Below are 14,786 nucleotides of genomic sequence, written 5' to 3' on the forward strand. Positions count from 1 at the left end.
GAAAGGTACATCCTATAGTATATGATAATTTTCTTCACTGGTCAAGTCACCTTCTCTCCCCCTACCCCAGCAATACTGCATGGAGAGTGATAATCTCCTGTTCTGACTCTCTTATTAAAAATCCCCATGCTAATCATTTTGGTTCTGGAAGAGTCTTTCTTGAGACTGGTTCATTTCATTTACTCACTGTGATCAGTCCAGAGCCCATTCAGTGATATAATTTTGCCTCTCCTCACCCCATAGGGTTGGGGTTCTTGAATTTCTCTGAGCCATGTATTCACTGGGTATCCTTCAGAGTCTACCATTTCTGCAGTCATTTCATTGCATCTGGTGCCCTAAAGGTTTCCCAATGTCACAGGGAGCCTTTCCTGGAGATCTGAGTTGGCCCTGGTAGTGCCTCCATGCATGGACAATTTTAACAATCACACAAAAGAGAAGAAATAATGAATGTATCTATGAGACCAAAGTGAACTGAAGGCCTGCTTTGCCTGCTTCTCTTGTACTTCAACCTCATTTCAGTGAAACAGCAAATAGTCATTGCATTGAGGTCTCAAGATTTGAAAGCCCTTTCTCCCCCCACAGACGTGCTCACGTGTGCCTGTCCACGCACACTTCAGCATATTAAAAGCAAGCGGATCAGTGGAAACCCAAGTGTGGAAGTATGTTATCATCTCTCCTGTTGTAACAATCGAATTCAGGTGTTACAAAACTCAAAAAATCTCAGTGTAGACTGGATATTTGTATTTAAAAACGCAGGTGATGGAAAGGCAGATGACGTCTCCTTTGTGCTTTATGTAACATGCTGAAATGCATGTTGATGCCGGTTTGTGTGGGTAGGTTTTGCTAGTTAAAATTCACAATGGGCAGAGATGATTGATAATAAGACCAACAGAGGTTGTTTCTCTGCAGGCCACCTTCTCATCCCCTCCCCCTGCAAGTCTAAGACAGCTTTCTTTTAGAAGCATGAAAACTCAAAGGAAAAAAAAAAAAAAAAAGGAAAGAAAAATAATGTCGGTTAGTCAGAAGGCTCTCCACGCTGGAAAACCACCACTGGAGGGGCCAGGAAATGACAATATTCAACCTCCTGTGGTACGTGAAGTACAAACCATACATAGTGTCATGTGAAAGCAAGGACACTCATATATTTCAGGAAAACCCTTCCTTCCCCACAGGGTTGTTGATTTTTGTTCTATGTGAATCAAATTCCTGTCTTTTTCTACAGAGCATCTCTGGTTCCTGCCGGAAGGAAAGGAAAGACTTCAGTTCTCTGGAGGGAAGCTGCTACTTCTGCAGCCTAGAGTCCCTTACTGGAAATCCCATTGCATTTCCTCTGTAAGGACCTATGGGTCTATCTAAACCACGAAAGCTGCACAAAGACAAGACCCATGATGTTTTTCTTGTCACAAAGAAGTTACACGGTCTGAACAAACAGTGAACCTTTGATTTTAAAGGGACTCTAGCAACTTAAGTATGAAAACAACCCCTCCTTTTTTGGGTGAGGGCTGAGAATAAGTCATGCAAAGATTGAAAAAGGCAAGGAGGTTACTGGGCTTGTGACTACATGTGGGTCCTGATTTTGTACCATAAGAGCAGGTTTGCCTCCTTCCTTAGGTGAGTGTGCAATGATAGGACAAAATGCTCCCCCGCCCCCTCATACTATTGAAAAGAACAGCTGAAATACTCAAATGCTTTGAAACTTTTGAAAGGCAGAACTAGTAGGAAACAGCATCCCAAGTCACAAATACTTCAATGTTGTCCTGTGAGGCTGGAATAGGCATGCAGGCCGACGTGTCTATCTCTGATGTATTTGGAGACGTGGCCCTTATATAAATTGAGGTTGTTCACCAGATAAGCACATTGTCCGTAAAACACAATATTTTTTGTGGTTCTGGTGATCAAACCCAGGGCCTTGCTACATGCTAAGCAAGCACCCTACCACCCGGTCCTGTAGAATCCAGTTTGATTCTAAAATTTCCTGGTGATCAGGTGTGTTTGTCCTTTTGCTTTTGGTTTCAATCGATAGTAGCAATCTGAGCCAGGCGTGGTGGCACATACCTGTAATCCTAGCAGCTCGGGAGGCAGAAGCAGGAGGATACCAAAATCAAAGCAAGCCTCAGCAACTTAGTGAGGCCCTCAGCAACTTAGCAAAACTCTGTCTCAAAAAAAATTAAAAGGGCTGGGGATGTGGCTCAATGGTTAAGACTGGCTGGGTTCACTTTCTGGTACTAAAATAAATAAATGAAAATAGTATCAATGTAAGATCGTCATGGGCCTGTTCTAGGTCCAGTTGTACAGCTTTTGGAAAGTTTTTTTTTAACATGGCTGTGCCTCAGGTTCCTCAGATAAAAGGTGAGAACAGTAAGAGTAACCTCTGAGGGTTCCTATTTAACTAAACAAACATTGTTGCTTGTCCCTGGAGTGTCAAGTATTGAGGATACTGTGGGGAGCAATGTTGAATGTGTGTCCCTGACTCCATGCTGTTATGACTCATGGAGGAAACTGAAAAGAAAGCAAACGAAAAAGAATTTTACATAATGCCGAAGTGTTGTGAAAGAAAAGAACAGGATTTAAAGGAAGGTTTACCAACATGAAGACATTCAAATTGAAGGATGAAAAAAGGTATTGCAAGCAGAGGAAGGCACATGTGCAAAGGCCCTGAGATACGAATGTCTTTGAAGACTGTTCAAACCCAAGCAGGTGACCTGTAGTTGGAAGAATGTGATGTGGCTAATAGAATAAAAGGCCAGATGCATGTCCAGGTGGTGCTGCCTCAGAGGCCAAGGAAAGCAGCTGAAGTTTTCCTGAGTACAGAGAGAAGCCATTAGAAAACTCTAACCATGGGCAATACTTGACCTCATTTAGTTTTTAAGAAGGAGTGGAAACCAGGACTTTCATTTTAAGGATTAAATAAGAATGTTTTATGTAATGTCTGACACATAATATTTATCTGGTTTTGTTAGTGATTTTTATTAACAATTATCATTACTATTACTAACAACAATGCTTCAGTGTGGTAATATAATGTGATGGTATAAATTCAGCATGTACACCTGAAATCAAATGCCCTTTCTGATTTCAGTCACTACAATGTCAGGAAAAAAAAATTAGATCAGGAGATAGGAAGTAAGTCCTTATTGCCTTATTACAAGTAATATTGCCTTTTTACAAGTGACGCACACTTATAATCCCAGTTACTCAGGAGGAAGTGAGTCCTTAGGTAGAACTAGAATTTAAAGCTAATATGGATTCCTCAATTTTTTCTTCTTATTGCCATGTAATTAAGTGCATGTGTTGTGTGCAGACTTTTTACTGAGTGAGTTTGTGAGATATTTTTCAGTAATTGAATAAAAAAAGGAACTTCTTCAGAATATTTTATTGGGTCATATTCACAATGTTTACTTTTATGAGATTAAATTCTGACCAAATGCTATATGTAGAGAGAAGGTGTGTTTAGCATTTATACTAATTCTCTAGCTTTAAGAAAGGGTCTTTATTGGCTAGGGAAAACCAAAGGGCATGTACTCAGTTCCCCTTGCTCTTTGGTCAGCTTTTAGTACCTTATGACACCCTCTCAATCTCCAGCCAGTAGGGTCAAACAATATTCCTGTGCCATCCATGGGAAAGGCAGAGTAAGACAAGTCTTCTCCAGAGCAAAGACGAGACATACATCAGGGTCTAGGGGTGTAGGTCAGTGCTGAAGTACTTTATGCACCAGGTTCTGGGTTTGACCCCCAGCATGGAGGAGAGAGGAGGAGCACAGAGCAAATGCAAAAGTGAAATGCCAAAGCAATTGGCAGATGTACTTCTCCAGGCCTCTCTAAGCCTCAGTTTTCCCATCTATCAAATTGTCCTAATAATCATGCCCTCCTTTTAAGATTGCTGTGAGGACTGAGGAAGAGAACTCTTGAAGGTGCTTCAGTGGTGTCTGAAACATACAAAAAACTCAACAATTGTCATCTGTTGAGGTTATTATCAGTTGAAGACTAAAGTGCCTGCTCACCTTCATTTGACCCATTAAATTACAGATAAAAAAGGATGGTTCTGTTATTCTAGGTAGAACTGCTTTGGATATCAGAAAATGTTAGTGAAGCTATATGGCACACACCTGTGACCTCAGCTACACTGAAGGCTGAGGCAGGAGGATTGCAAGTTCAAGGCCAGCCTGGATATAAAAGACCCTGTCTCAATATAAAAAATAAAAAAGGGCTGGGGATGTAGCTCAGTGGAAGATCATCCCTGGGTTCAATCTCCAGTACCACACACACAAACAAGTTAGTGCAGTGACCTTTGACAACTTATCTATTGACCCTAATTTGACCCTTGAGCCAGGATGAGTACTGAAAAAGACAACTGCCCACCCCCCAATTCCCCACACTGGTTCCAGCTGTCATGTTTCCATGGCGTTCTCTTTAAAGTCACAGACTGGGAGCTCTGTGAAAGGAGGCCCTCCAAATCTCGCTTAAAATTACACTTGTAACCTGGGACTTAGTTTACTAAGGGCTCTGGGGTTTCAATTCCCTCTGTCCTCTGCTTTTCTAATTATCTTTGTAATGCTCTAATGCTAAATAATGATGCTGCTAATGCACGCTGCATTTCGCGCACAGGTGCCAGCTGTTACCTCGCCGGGCAGCTGACCGCACTGTGCACACTTAAGCGCATTCACAGGACCCAGCCCCTGCCCACACAAACAAAACAAAGAAAGCCCCGGCTTCCTACCGATCCGCCCGCCCCGCCCTCTCCGCCTTAAGGAGGCCCTGCTCCCTCCCCTCACTGGCCTCGCTCTCCTCCTCCGCCTCTTCCTTACCCTTCCCCAACTACTCTCCCTCCTCCCTCCCACCGGTGGTTTCTTCCTGCAACAGAAATCCAGGAAACACCGCCCCCCCCTACATTTCCTCTACCCACAATTTTCTCCAGGGTCTGAGTCACACACAATTCAAGCTTGATTCGGAGTTCCCTTTTCACTGCCCCTGAGAACCCCCAACTCTCCCATTCATTTCTAGAACTAGGGCTTGCCAGATAAGGTTGTTTATATTTGAGTCTGGTAATAGAACTTTTATCATTATATCAAAAAGGCATATTGATGACAAATGACCAAAGAAAAAATGTGAGGCTATTGCCCCCCCCCCCCCACACACACACACACAAAGACTCTTTACATGTTCATCAAAAGAGCAGCCAGCAGTAGACATCATCTGCAGGATGAGTTTTTGGGTAACTTTCATCTTGTAATTCATTGTTTCTGTGGTGCCGGTTACAGCCGCCAAAAGGGTGTAACAACACTCAAATTTGCACACAAATAAATTTAAATGTGAACCAAGGGGGCTTGCCCACCTTATGGTGAGCGATTGACTTGTCCCCAAACAAAAGGGGGGGTTGGTAAGCATCAGGGGACTAGAGTTGCGGTTTCTAAATAGGGTGGAGGCTCCTTTAATCTTGACCGTAAGAATACTACCAGGGGTCACAGCGCATCTGCTCGGGAGAAAAGACAAAGGGCAAGGTGGGGCCGCAGTGGCCAGTGTGGAACTCCTGGAGCGCCAGAGACTGCGCGCGCCGAGCTGGAGCGGGAGGAGCCGGTCATAGCCCAGCCGCAGCGTTTAACCTTGACTTCTCCCTCCTGGCTTCTGGCACTGGAGGAGAGTAGGTCCAGATGGGCGTCCTGAGTGTGACGACGTCCCCTCCCGCTCTCGCACAGATGTCGCGCGCTGTCCCTGCGGCCCTACCACGCCACCCATGAAGATCGCGGGCCTGCGCGCCCCGGGGTGGCAGGCGCAACTCACACATTCCCTAACCGCCCCCTTGGGTGTCCCTCGTGCCCGTGCCCAGGCCTGGCCCCGCTGGGACCTGACCGACCAAGCCAACTCGGGGTGTTCCCGAGGGAGTCCCTGGAAACAATGGCGAGTCTGTATTCTGCCGGCTGGAGGGCGATGTCCACGCAGCTGGCGCTTCCCTCAGGGCTAAGATCTGGATGCCCCGCGGGGCTCTGGGGCCTGAACCCGCCGGACATGTGAGGCCCCGGAGGCCGGTGCTCCCGGACAACAGTGTCGCCTGAACCCCACATGTCCATGGAGACAGGCCACGCAGTGACAGGCCGGAGGCGGCTCGAGGGATTCATAATTTATGATGTTGTTCTTACCAATCCGGTTTGGGATTTCACAAGTGTTGTCTGTTTCCTTCCCATTTGTTGCTTCTGTTCGTCCTTTAGGAGAAAATTATTATTTTTTCCCCAAGACAGAAGCAGATACGGGACTGGATTAATGTGATAAGAAAACCAACCAACTAACCAACAATCAACCAACCAAACAACCAAACAAACAAAAACCACCGGGGTTTTACTTGAGGAGTCAAGAGGTTGCTTGGTTCATTGTGTACCTTGAACTTTTACCCAGACTAAAGAAAAAATCAGGCCTATTTCCACAGAGTTGAAGTGAGGCTTGTGCTGAATGGTAGTGAGAACAGATCTTGCCTGCCACTGCCACCACTTTGCTCATTTATAAATAGCCTATTGGCTCTAAGTGATTTTTTTTAGCCACTCAGGTCTGTACTAACTTGGATGGCAGGAAGGAATAGGGTTAATTGCACCTCCCTGCTGCTCTGGTCTCAGCTGATCCCTGGGAGGGGTCAACAGGGTTGCTCTGTGGCCTAACTTAGGCACTTCTAATTTAGGATACTTTCCAGCCTTGGGCATAAGTGTTACTGTCCTGAAAATTCCTTAAATTGCTTCAGTGATAGGAGAAAGCTTTGTGTATTTCATCAAATTTTTGGTGCAATAAATGACAGGCACCACACAGGGCCCCAAAGTAAGTAGAGGGAAGTTTTCTCTTTGTTGTTACCTCTTCTTTTTTCCTTGAAAAGAAATTGATTGTAGACTTGTTTCTTTTCTTGTTTGGACTTGGTGTTGCTAAATGGAACCAGCTAGGAACTGTTGCAAGTGCTTGCTGCGACTGTCTGCAGGAGAAGCCTGTAAGTCTTGAAGACAAGAGGTTTGAAGTGATTGGCCCAGTTCTAGAGCTGCAAGTGCAGGGAGGCCCTAGCCAAGGGCTGCTTCCATTCCTCCTACTGGTGAGGAGGGGACAGGCTGAGAAGAGCTGCAGGCTCCAGAGCTGACAGCCCCTGCAGATGGCTGGGTCATTTTGTGGTTTACAAATGACCAAGTCAAGTTGAAGCCCCAGTCACTGTGGTTACAGGCAACTGTGATTAGTCACACAGTTAGTGACCCAGTTATGGCACACCCTCTTTTAAAAGGACATCATTCAACTTCTTGGTAGCTCGATTTCAGAAACAGTCAGTGTATACAAGGAAGAGCAAAACTATAAGGGGTGGGGTGGGGTGGGGGGATTGAAACCTGGGGTGTGGATTCCAATGGGCCAGGAGTTTGGTTTGCTAAAAGAGAGCAAGCAAGTCTGGGTGTTACTGAAGAGGCAAATAAAATTGCACTGAACTTTGCCTAGAGATCGCTTTCCAAGTTCAAGGATAGCCTTTTCTGAGGGAAGTCTGAAAGTGAATCTAGGAGGAAAAAAATCTGGCTCCTTGGACTTGGCCTGTGTATTGATGACCATTGGTAAAACGAAAGTGGGGAGTGAGGCAGCAGGAAGGGGAAGAGGAGCCCTAAATGTGGAGGTTTGTGTGGGCTTTTAACTTCTTAAAAATAGTATTTCTTTTACCACAATAGCACAGGAACTTGTAAACATGAATCGCCAGCAATAGTAAACAAATTAGTCTAAGTTCTTCTATCTGAAAAGTAAGTAGAGCAAGTGTCTGTTTCTTTTTCTTTTCTTTCCTTCTTTTTTGTTCAAAGAGAAAATGCAAAACAAAAATTCCCCCTCCTCTTAAAGGCTTCTTTGCTGGTGAGTGTTTGTCCAGGAACAAATAGTCTTTTATACAAACGGTCTCCAAAAGTTCATAAGCAAAAAAGTGTCCAACGTCTGGTGACCTACAATACAGTCTCTGGCTACATACTGGAGCTTTTCTGTCCTGAATTTGTGATCTGCTATCAGAGTCCTTTAATTTCTCTGAACAGAAGGCTCTTTGGGAGAAGAAAGGATGGGGGTGGGGGAGCAACATGGGAATCAGTCTTTTTTCCCCCACTTCCTTTTGCTGTTTTCTTCCAGTCAGCAAGTAGAGCTTGCATTCCTCTGATCTTCCCCAGCATCTTCCTGAGGTGAGGGCCAGGGAAGGGTTAAAGGAGACCACCACTGTAGGTTTCCCTGCTGGGTGGGGCAGCTGGACAGGCCCCACCTCAGAGCTGTTCATAGAAAGGAGACACCCCACTCCTGACACCCTTCATCTCCTTTGGAGATTTTCCTTTTACAGCGTGTTTAATACGATTTTCAGGATGACCGTCTTTTTAAAGCATGGGTTTCCTTTAACCACCGGGGGTCTACAGATATTCTCAACATTCCAAATGTGATATCTGGTGAAATAAAGGAAAGAGGAGACCGGTGAAGGGGATGAAGGACTACCGTTTTGAGAGCTGGGCAAAATTAATGATTTGTAATTAAATTTTAATGGCTGATCAACAAAGCATTTTGAACGTTTTTTTTTTTTTTTTTTTTTTTGTGGGCCAAAACTTTGATTTCAAAGAATTTAACTTGACATTCTTTGACTAAATAGCTTCAGTAAAAGCCAGGTAGGTACAAGCCACAGTGCCCTGGATAGGGGAGGGAGCAGGATACACCATGCACTCTTGGGGTTTATATTCTACAGGGACAGAGCTAAAAAGTAATATTTTTATTTTTATTTTTATTTTTCAGTGCTAAGGATTGAAACCAGGGCCTCTTGCATGCCAGGCAATTGCTTTACCTGAGCTACACCCCTACCCTGAGAAATTATTTTTTTACATACAATTTGGGTAGGGATAGGGCTTTGATGATAATACAACAGGACAGAGATTAGACCTCTCCAAGGAAGGAGCTGATATCTGAGCTGATACCTAAAAACTAAAGGGAGGCAGCATAGATGCTACATGGGAGAAATGGAAAGACTTAGGGAGTCCTTAGGCCAAGAGAAAGAAAGAAGTCCTTTGTCACAGGGTTGAGGAAAAATAGGGTGGCCGGAGGCTTTCTTTCTGATTGTTCTGTGTTTGCTAGAGTTGGTGATTTGCATGACACCAGGGGTGCTGTCATGACTGTAGCCTACCTGTCCTGGTTCACTTCCCCTGGAAGTCAGCAAACCACTGAGAGGTGGAAACCCGTGTTCTTCACCTGCATATCTCCTTTGTGTGGGCATTATCCCCAGCCATGTTTACTGAAAGCAGGAGATGTAGAAGAGAAAAAATGGGGGGAGTGGTATGGATGTGTCCATCTTGCAGAGCAGTGGGTAGGGAGGGTACAGTCTCCTTGGGTTCCTTAGTTCTGAAGAGAAGCATCTATGACCTGTCTCCTGTCATGGTTGACCTATGACTGCAGGACCCCTATTTTTCCTCAGGTGAGTTTGTGTCCATCAGAAGCAATCTCTTCAGACCTGGATGTGACCTTCCTTTCTCCTCTGCCTTCTCTTCCTGTATACATCCCAGGGGCCTGACATTCAGCGCCTAAATCTGCTTCAGATTGCTCACACATTATTCCTGTCCTTCTCATCTGTTCCAGCACTCAGAGAGTGAGCTGGCACTGCCTCTGAGTCTCTGAAAAAGAGTCCATTTCTCTTCTTTCACAGTTAATTTTAACTTTCCTTTCCTAACTTGGACTTTTTTTTTTTTTTTTTTTTTTTTTTTTTTTTTTTTGGTATTGGGAATTTATTCTCCCCACTGAGCTACATCCCAGACAGCCCTTTTTATTTTTTATTTTGAGGCAGGGTCTTGCTAATTTGCCCAGACTCACCTCAAACTTGAGATCCTCCTGCCTCGGACTCCCAGGTAGCTGGTATCATAGGCATGCACCATCACACTTGGCCTAAACGTGGATTTTTGATGAGCAAGGATTTTTCAATCCTGGAATAGAATATGAGGGAAGGTAAGAAATGTAAGAGTAGTAAATGTGGCATAGGAAGAAAAGGAAGTAAGGACTGGGGAAAGTGGGAGACACCTTTGCCTTTATCCCCAGGTCTCCAAACAGGGAAAAAAGACTCATTTTCACTTGTAAGCAAACTCAGCAGCTGCTATGATTCTTATTCTGGCTTCCATTTTATGTGATGTGGTGGACCCATCCCAGCTGTCTGCCTAAGGTGAGTTCCCCACTGGGTTATCTAAATAGGTTGGGCTGCCCACTTTGAATTTTTCTCAGGGCCTTTTTGTTTTTTGCAGGTAATCCCCACATCCCTCCACCCCAGTGGCCAGTGCTCATGGCTCCTTTGCCCTTAGCATCCAGAATGCTCATGTTGGGGCTGCATTTCCAGTTAGTGAAGGAAGAAGGCTTTGGACAAGTCTCTATTGCTCAGTCTGCCCAGGCAGAGGCAGTAGCTGAGAGAAACAGGGCCCTGGGTCTTGTGGCCAGGCGATCCTACTCTGATGCCCTCAGTCTCCCACCCTTTCCTTTCCCCATTTCATCAGAAGCATGCCTGGGCTTCCTGTCTTTTTCAACTTCAATCATCTTCCAGAATACAGATAATTCTGTTTTGTTTTACCAAGGTTTCTAGAGTCACAGAAAAGGTATATTCTGCCCAATCCCTACCACTCCATCTTGGCCTGATCTCCCAAGATCCAGCTGTGGGTTCCAGGACAATGAGTTGGATCCTAGCTGTGCCATTGATAGGCCATATGCTCTTGATAGGTTGCCTGATTTCTCAGAGTGCCAGTCAGTCAGCTCATTTGTGAAATGAAAATGATAGGATGGCACGAGAATTACAGGAGATCATTGGTAAGGAGTTCCTCAAAACAAGGACTCAACCATTTGGCCATTACAAGGATCAGTGCTGGATCTTGCAAATGGGCTTCCCCTTAAATTCCCTCTTCCCTTGGCCTTCCTAACATCCACCTTCCTAACCTTCCTGACTTCCTCCCTCCTTGCTCTCCTGCTCCATCCATGTCTGGATGGTCTCTGCTCTCTGTCTTCCCTCTCTCCTTGAAGTTTTCCTTCCCTCTTCTTTTCTGTCTTACCTGAGGGAGTTGGCTTGCCTTTTAGAATCATCCTTATCCATCTTGCAACTATGGACTCTAGATCAGCTCCAGATTGTTATCTCCATCCCTTACCTCTCTGTGACTGGCACCCTGATACTCTAAGTTCCATTTGGACTTCCTGTGTTATCCCAAATCAAATCAAAAACCCCAATTATCACCTTCCCTCTCAATCACAAATCTCCTGACTTCCAAATGTGTGGGTCCATTCTGGGAGCTGTACTACTTCCATCTTCTCTTGAATACTCTTCTTCCACTGTCTCCATCTGCTCTCTGTCTGGAGCATCTATGCTCACAAGGTCTCCCACTTAAAATTGCTTCTTTTCCAAGACTGTCATACATGTCTAGTTCCTAGCATCTCATGGTTGTGATGCTCTAGGTGCTACCTAATTGGCCCCAGGCTCTGAATTCTCTCCTCCAGTTATTCTGTCATACTCTTGACTCTCACAGCCAGTCTGTGAGGAGAGAGAACATTCTGGTCTCAGCCTCACTGTTTGGGAATTCAGTTTCCTCCTCTAAATGATACACTCTTCAATGTCCATAGCAGAAGTATCTTGACTTAGACCCACCATAGGTTTAATGTTACGAGGAGAGATTTCTGGAAAGATCTGTCAGATTAACATGCCTGATGGTCTTGGGCAAGGACTGAGCCTAAGAAGAATCAATAGTAATGAGGGTATAAGCTACTCGTGGAAATGTGATAAGGGAGGAGAAATTTCTGGTGGGCTAATCATAATGGTAATAGTAAATATATTATTATTGATGTTCTCTAGCTTCATCCCTTACCTTCCCTTTCAGGCTTGTTACAGATCCTTGAGTAATGTAAGCTTTAATTACGTGAGTATAAGAGTCGGTTTATGAAGATATGCCCATGTTGTATGAGACAGGAGCAATGCTTTGATACACAAGCACATGCACTCCCCTAGTGCTTCCGAAGTATGACTGTGGACTCACCATCAAAACAACTGAGCAATGTCCTGTCTGCATGGAGTTTACTGTCAAGCAAGGAAAACAGTGAATACAAACAAGTATTTACAATGAAAGTCTGCAGGGCTAGGGGTGGTCATAGACAGAAGGTCAAAGGAAGGAACACAGATTAGAGATACTTAACCTTAAGCTTGAGGAATCAGATAAGGCTTTGTGGAAGACACAAAATCTAAACTGAAATACAGAAAAGAGTAGATACCAACCAGGTAGAGGAGAGGTCCACACTGGGAGGCACAAGATACACAAAAGTTCTTTGTGCACGGAAGCATGACATTTTTGAGGAACTGAAAAAGGTTCAGCCTGGGCAGAGTGTGGGCAGGATGCTGAGAGGTAGGACTAGAGAGGGTACAATGAACAGGGACCAGCAGAACATGTACACAAGTTTTGATTTTACCCTAAAAGGCAAAGAAAGGCCACAGGAGAGGTTTAAATGCTGATTGTGTGTGTGTGCATACACGTGCACGTGTGCGTGTGTGTGTACATCAATTAGACTTCAGAGAGTTCATTTGGATTTTGGAGCGGAACATGATCCAGGTAGGGAAACCAGTAAGGAGGCTGTTGCACTTGGTTGGATGAGAGGTGATGGAGCCTGGGCTATGGTGGGGTAGGGGAGAGGCAGAGAAATGGATGATTGGGGCAGTGTTTGACAGGACTTGTAATAGGTTGGATAAGGAGGTGAAGAGAAGAAAGTTGAGAATAACTCCTACATTACAGATTTAAACAATTGCAAGGAGATGAGGGACATTCACTGAGTCTGAAAATGTGCAAGGGGAGGAGAAATTGTGAAAGGAAGGTATGGGATTTGCTTTTCTGCATATTGAGTTTGAGGTTCCTGGGAGACATCCAAGTGGGTATGGACTTGGGAACATTGGTCATCATTGGCATAGTCAGGCACAGACTTAAGAAAGCAGTTCCTATGAGTTGTATTTATTTATGCTGGAAACTGAGGTCTTTGGATGTAAGGGAAAAAATTCACTCCAGTTATCTTAAATATAGCATGGTGTTGTTCCAATACAGAGGACTTCATGAGGAACATTGCTCACAGGGAAGCTGCTGAGGAAGTGATCAGTTCTTCTGGACTACACAGGGCAACGTGGTCACTTGTTCCTTATTTCTGATCCCCTCTCCCCACTTTGCAGACCCTTCTTCTCTGCTTATTCCATGAAGACTTTATCCTCCATAACTTTGCTCTCTCTAGAACTGACTCCTGTTCTACCCTCCAAATGACTTGATGATCTGAGTTAAAAAAACTTACTATGTACTTTAGTACAATGCATACATTTCTTTATTCAGACTGTTGAGAAGAGAGGATCTAATTGGCCAGGGAGAAATTAGTAGCATGGTGGCTTTGGGTCAAGTGACTATTTTTGGTCCAAGCAGTGACAGTGGTGTGTGTATGAGTATGTTTATTTCTTTGTGGTGTAACCAGTTGTAATGTAGAGTCTAGGGCTTTTGGTAGGACAGAGTATGTGTGTGTGTGTGTGTGTGTGTATATATACACATACTTGTCTGTTGCTTCTGTATCTTTCAAGTAGCAGAGTGCCAGAAAGAACCTGGAGCTGGTTGTGGTGGTGCATGCCTCTAATCCCAGAGGCTCTGGAGGCTGACGCAGGAGGATTACAAGTTCAAAGCCAGTCTCAGCAAAAGTGAGGTGTTAAGCAATTCAGTGAAACCCTGTCTGTAAATAAAATACAAAATAGGGCTGGGGGATGTGACTCAGTGGTTGAGTGCCCCTGTGAGTTCAATCCCCAGTACCACCTCCCCCCTCCACGCCATCCAAAGTAAGCAAGCAAGCAAGCAAAACTGAGTGCCAGGAAAACCTTGGACAATTTATATACACTGTACTTTCAAAATTTCAGTTTCCTGTTCTGGAAAATCAGTGATAATGTCTCCTTTATCATGAGAGAGAATTAAATGAGATAACTCTGTGAAATGCTCGACAGATGGTGGGAAGTACTTAGCGACTGCTCCTTTTCTCCTGTTACTTCTCCTTTCTGCTTGCTCACATCACTGTTTTCTCAGAAAACAGGAAATATACTTGTTAAGTCATTTTTTTTGGTAGTGATTCCTATGTGTGAACATTAACAAATATTTATGAGATGTTCATATATATTATTCCATTAAAAAGTAGCTGCAACCACTCAATAACATTTTGGGAAAACGAGAGGAAGAAAAGTCATTTACCCATAATCCTGCCTGCCACCTAAATAAAGACACATAAATCATTTGATTTTTTTTCTGTAGTTTTTTTCTGGGGCATTTATTTTACTTGAATACAGTTTACAATTTAGGCACAATAAAAATATAGTATTGTAAGATGTTGACACTTTATTTTCAGAATAAAAGTTATATACTTTTAAAAGCATTTGATTTTTCTTAATCTAGAGTGTTGATCAACATCTTACTCTAATTTCTTTGGTTGTACCCAGAACATCTTGGGGGATAGGACAGTGTCCATTTATTAAGGACCATGTTGGATGCTACCAATTTGCAAGTATGTTCCAGGCAAAAGCTATGCCTATTCAAACTTGGATATATTAGATTTAATGTAGGGCTAATGAGGTCAAGTCATAGGTTTCATCCTTAGATGAGCCAATTGGCATTACTAACTGCTATTGCCAAAGATTTCACCTCAGTTTTGGCTTCCCACTTGCAAGTGAGTGTCTGTGGTCACAAGGAAGACCGAAAGAGAACGTGGAGGTTTCACTGCAGATCCACTACCATGATAGTCAGCTAACTCAATAACTTCATT

The sequence above is a fragment of the Sciurus vulgaris genome, assembly GCF_902686455.1.
Source record: "Sciurus vulgaris genome assembly, chromosome: 1".
In the NCBI taxonomy this organism is placed as follows: domain Eukaryota; kingdom Metazoa; phylum Chordata; class Mammalia; order Rodentia; family Sciuridae; genus Sciurus; species Sciurus vulgaris.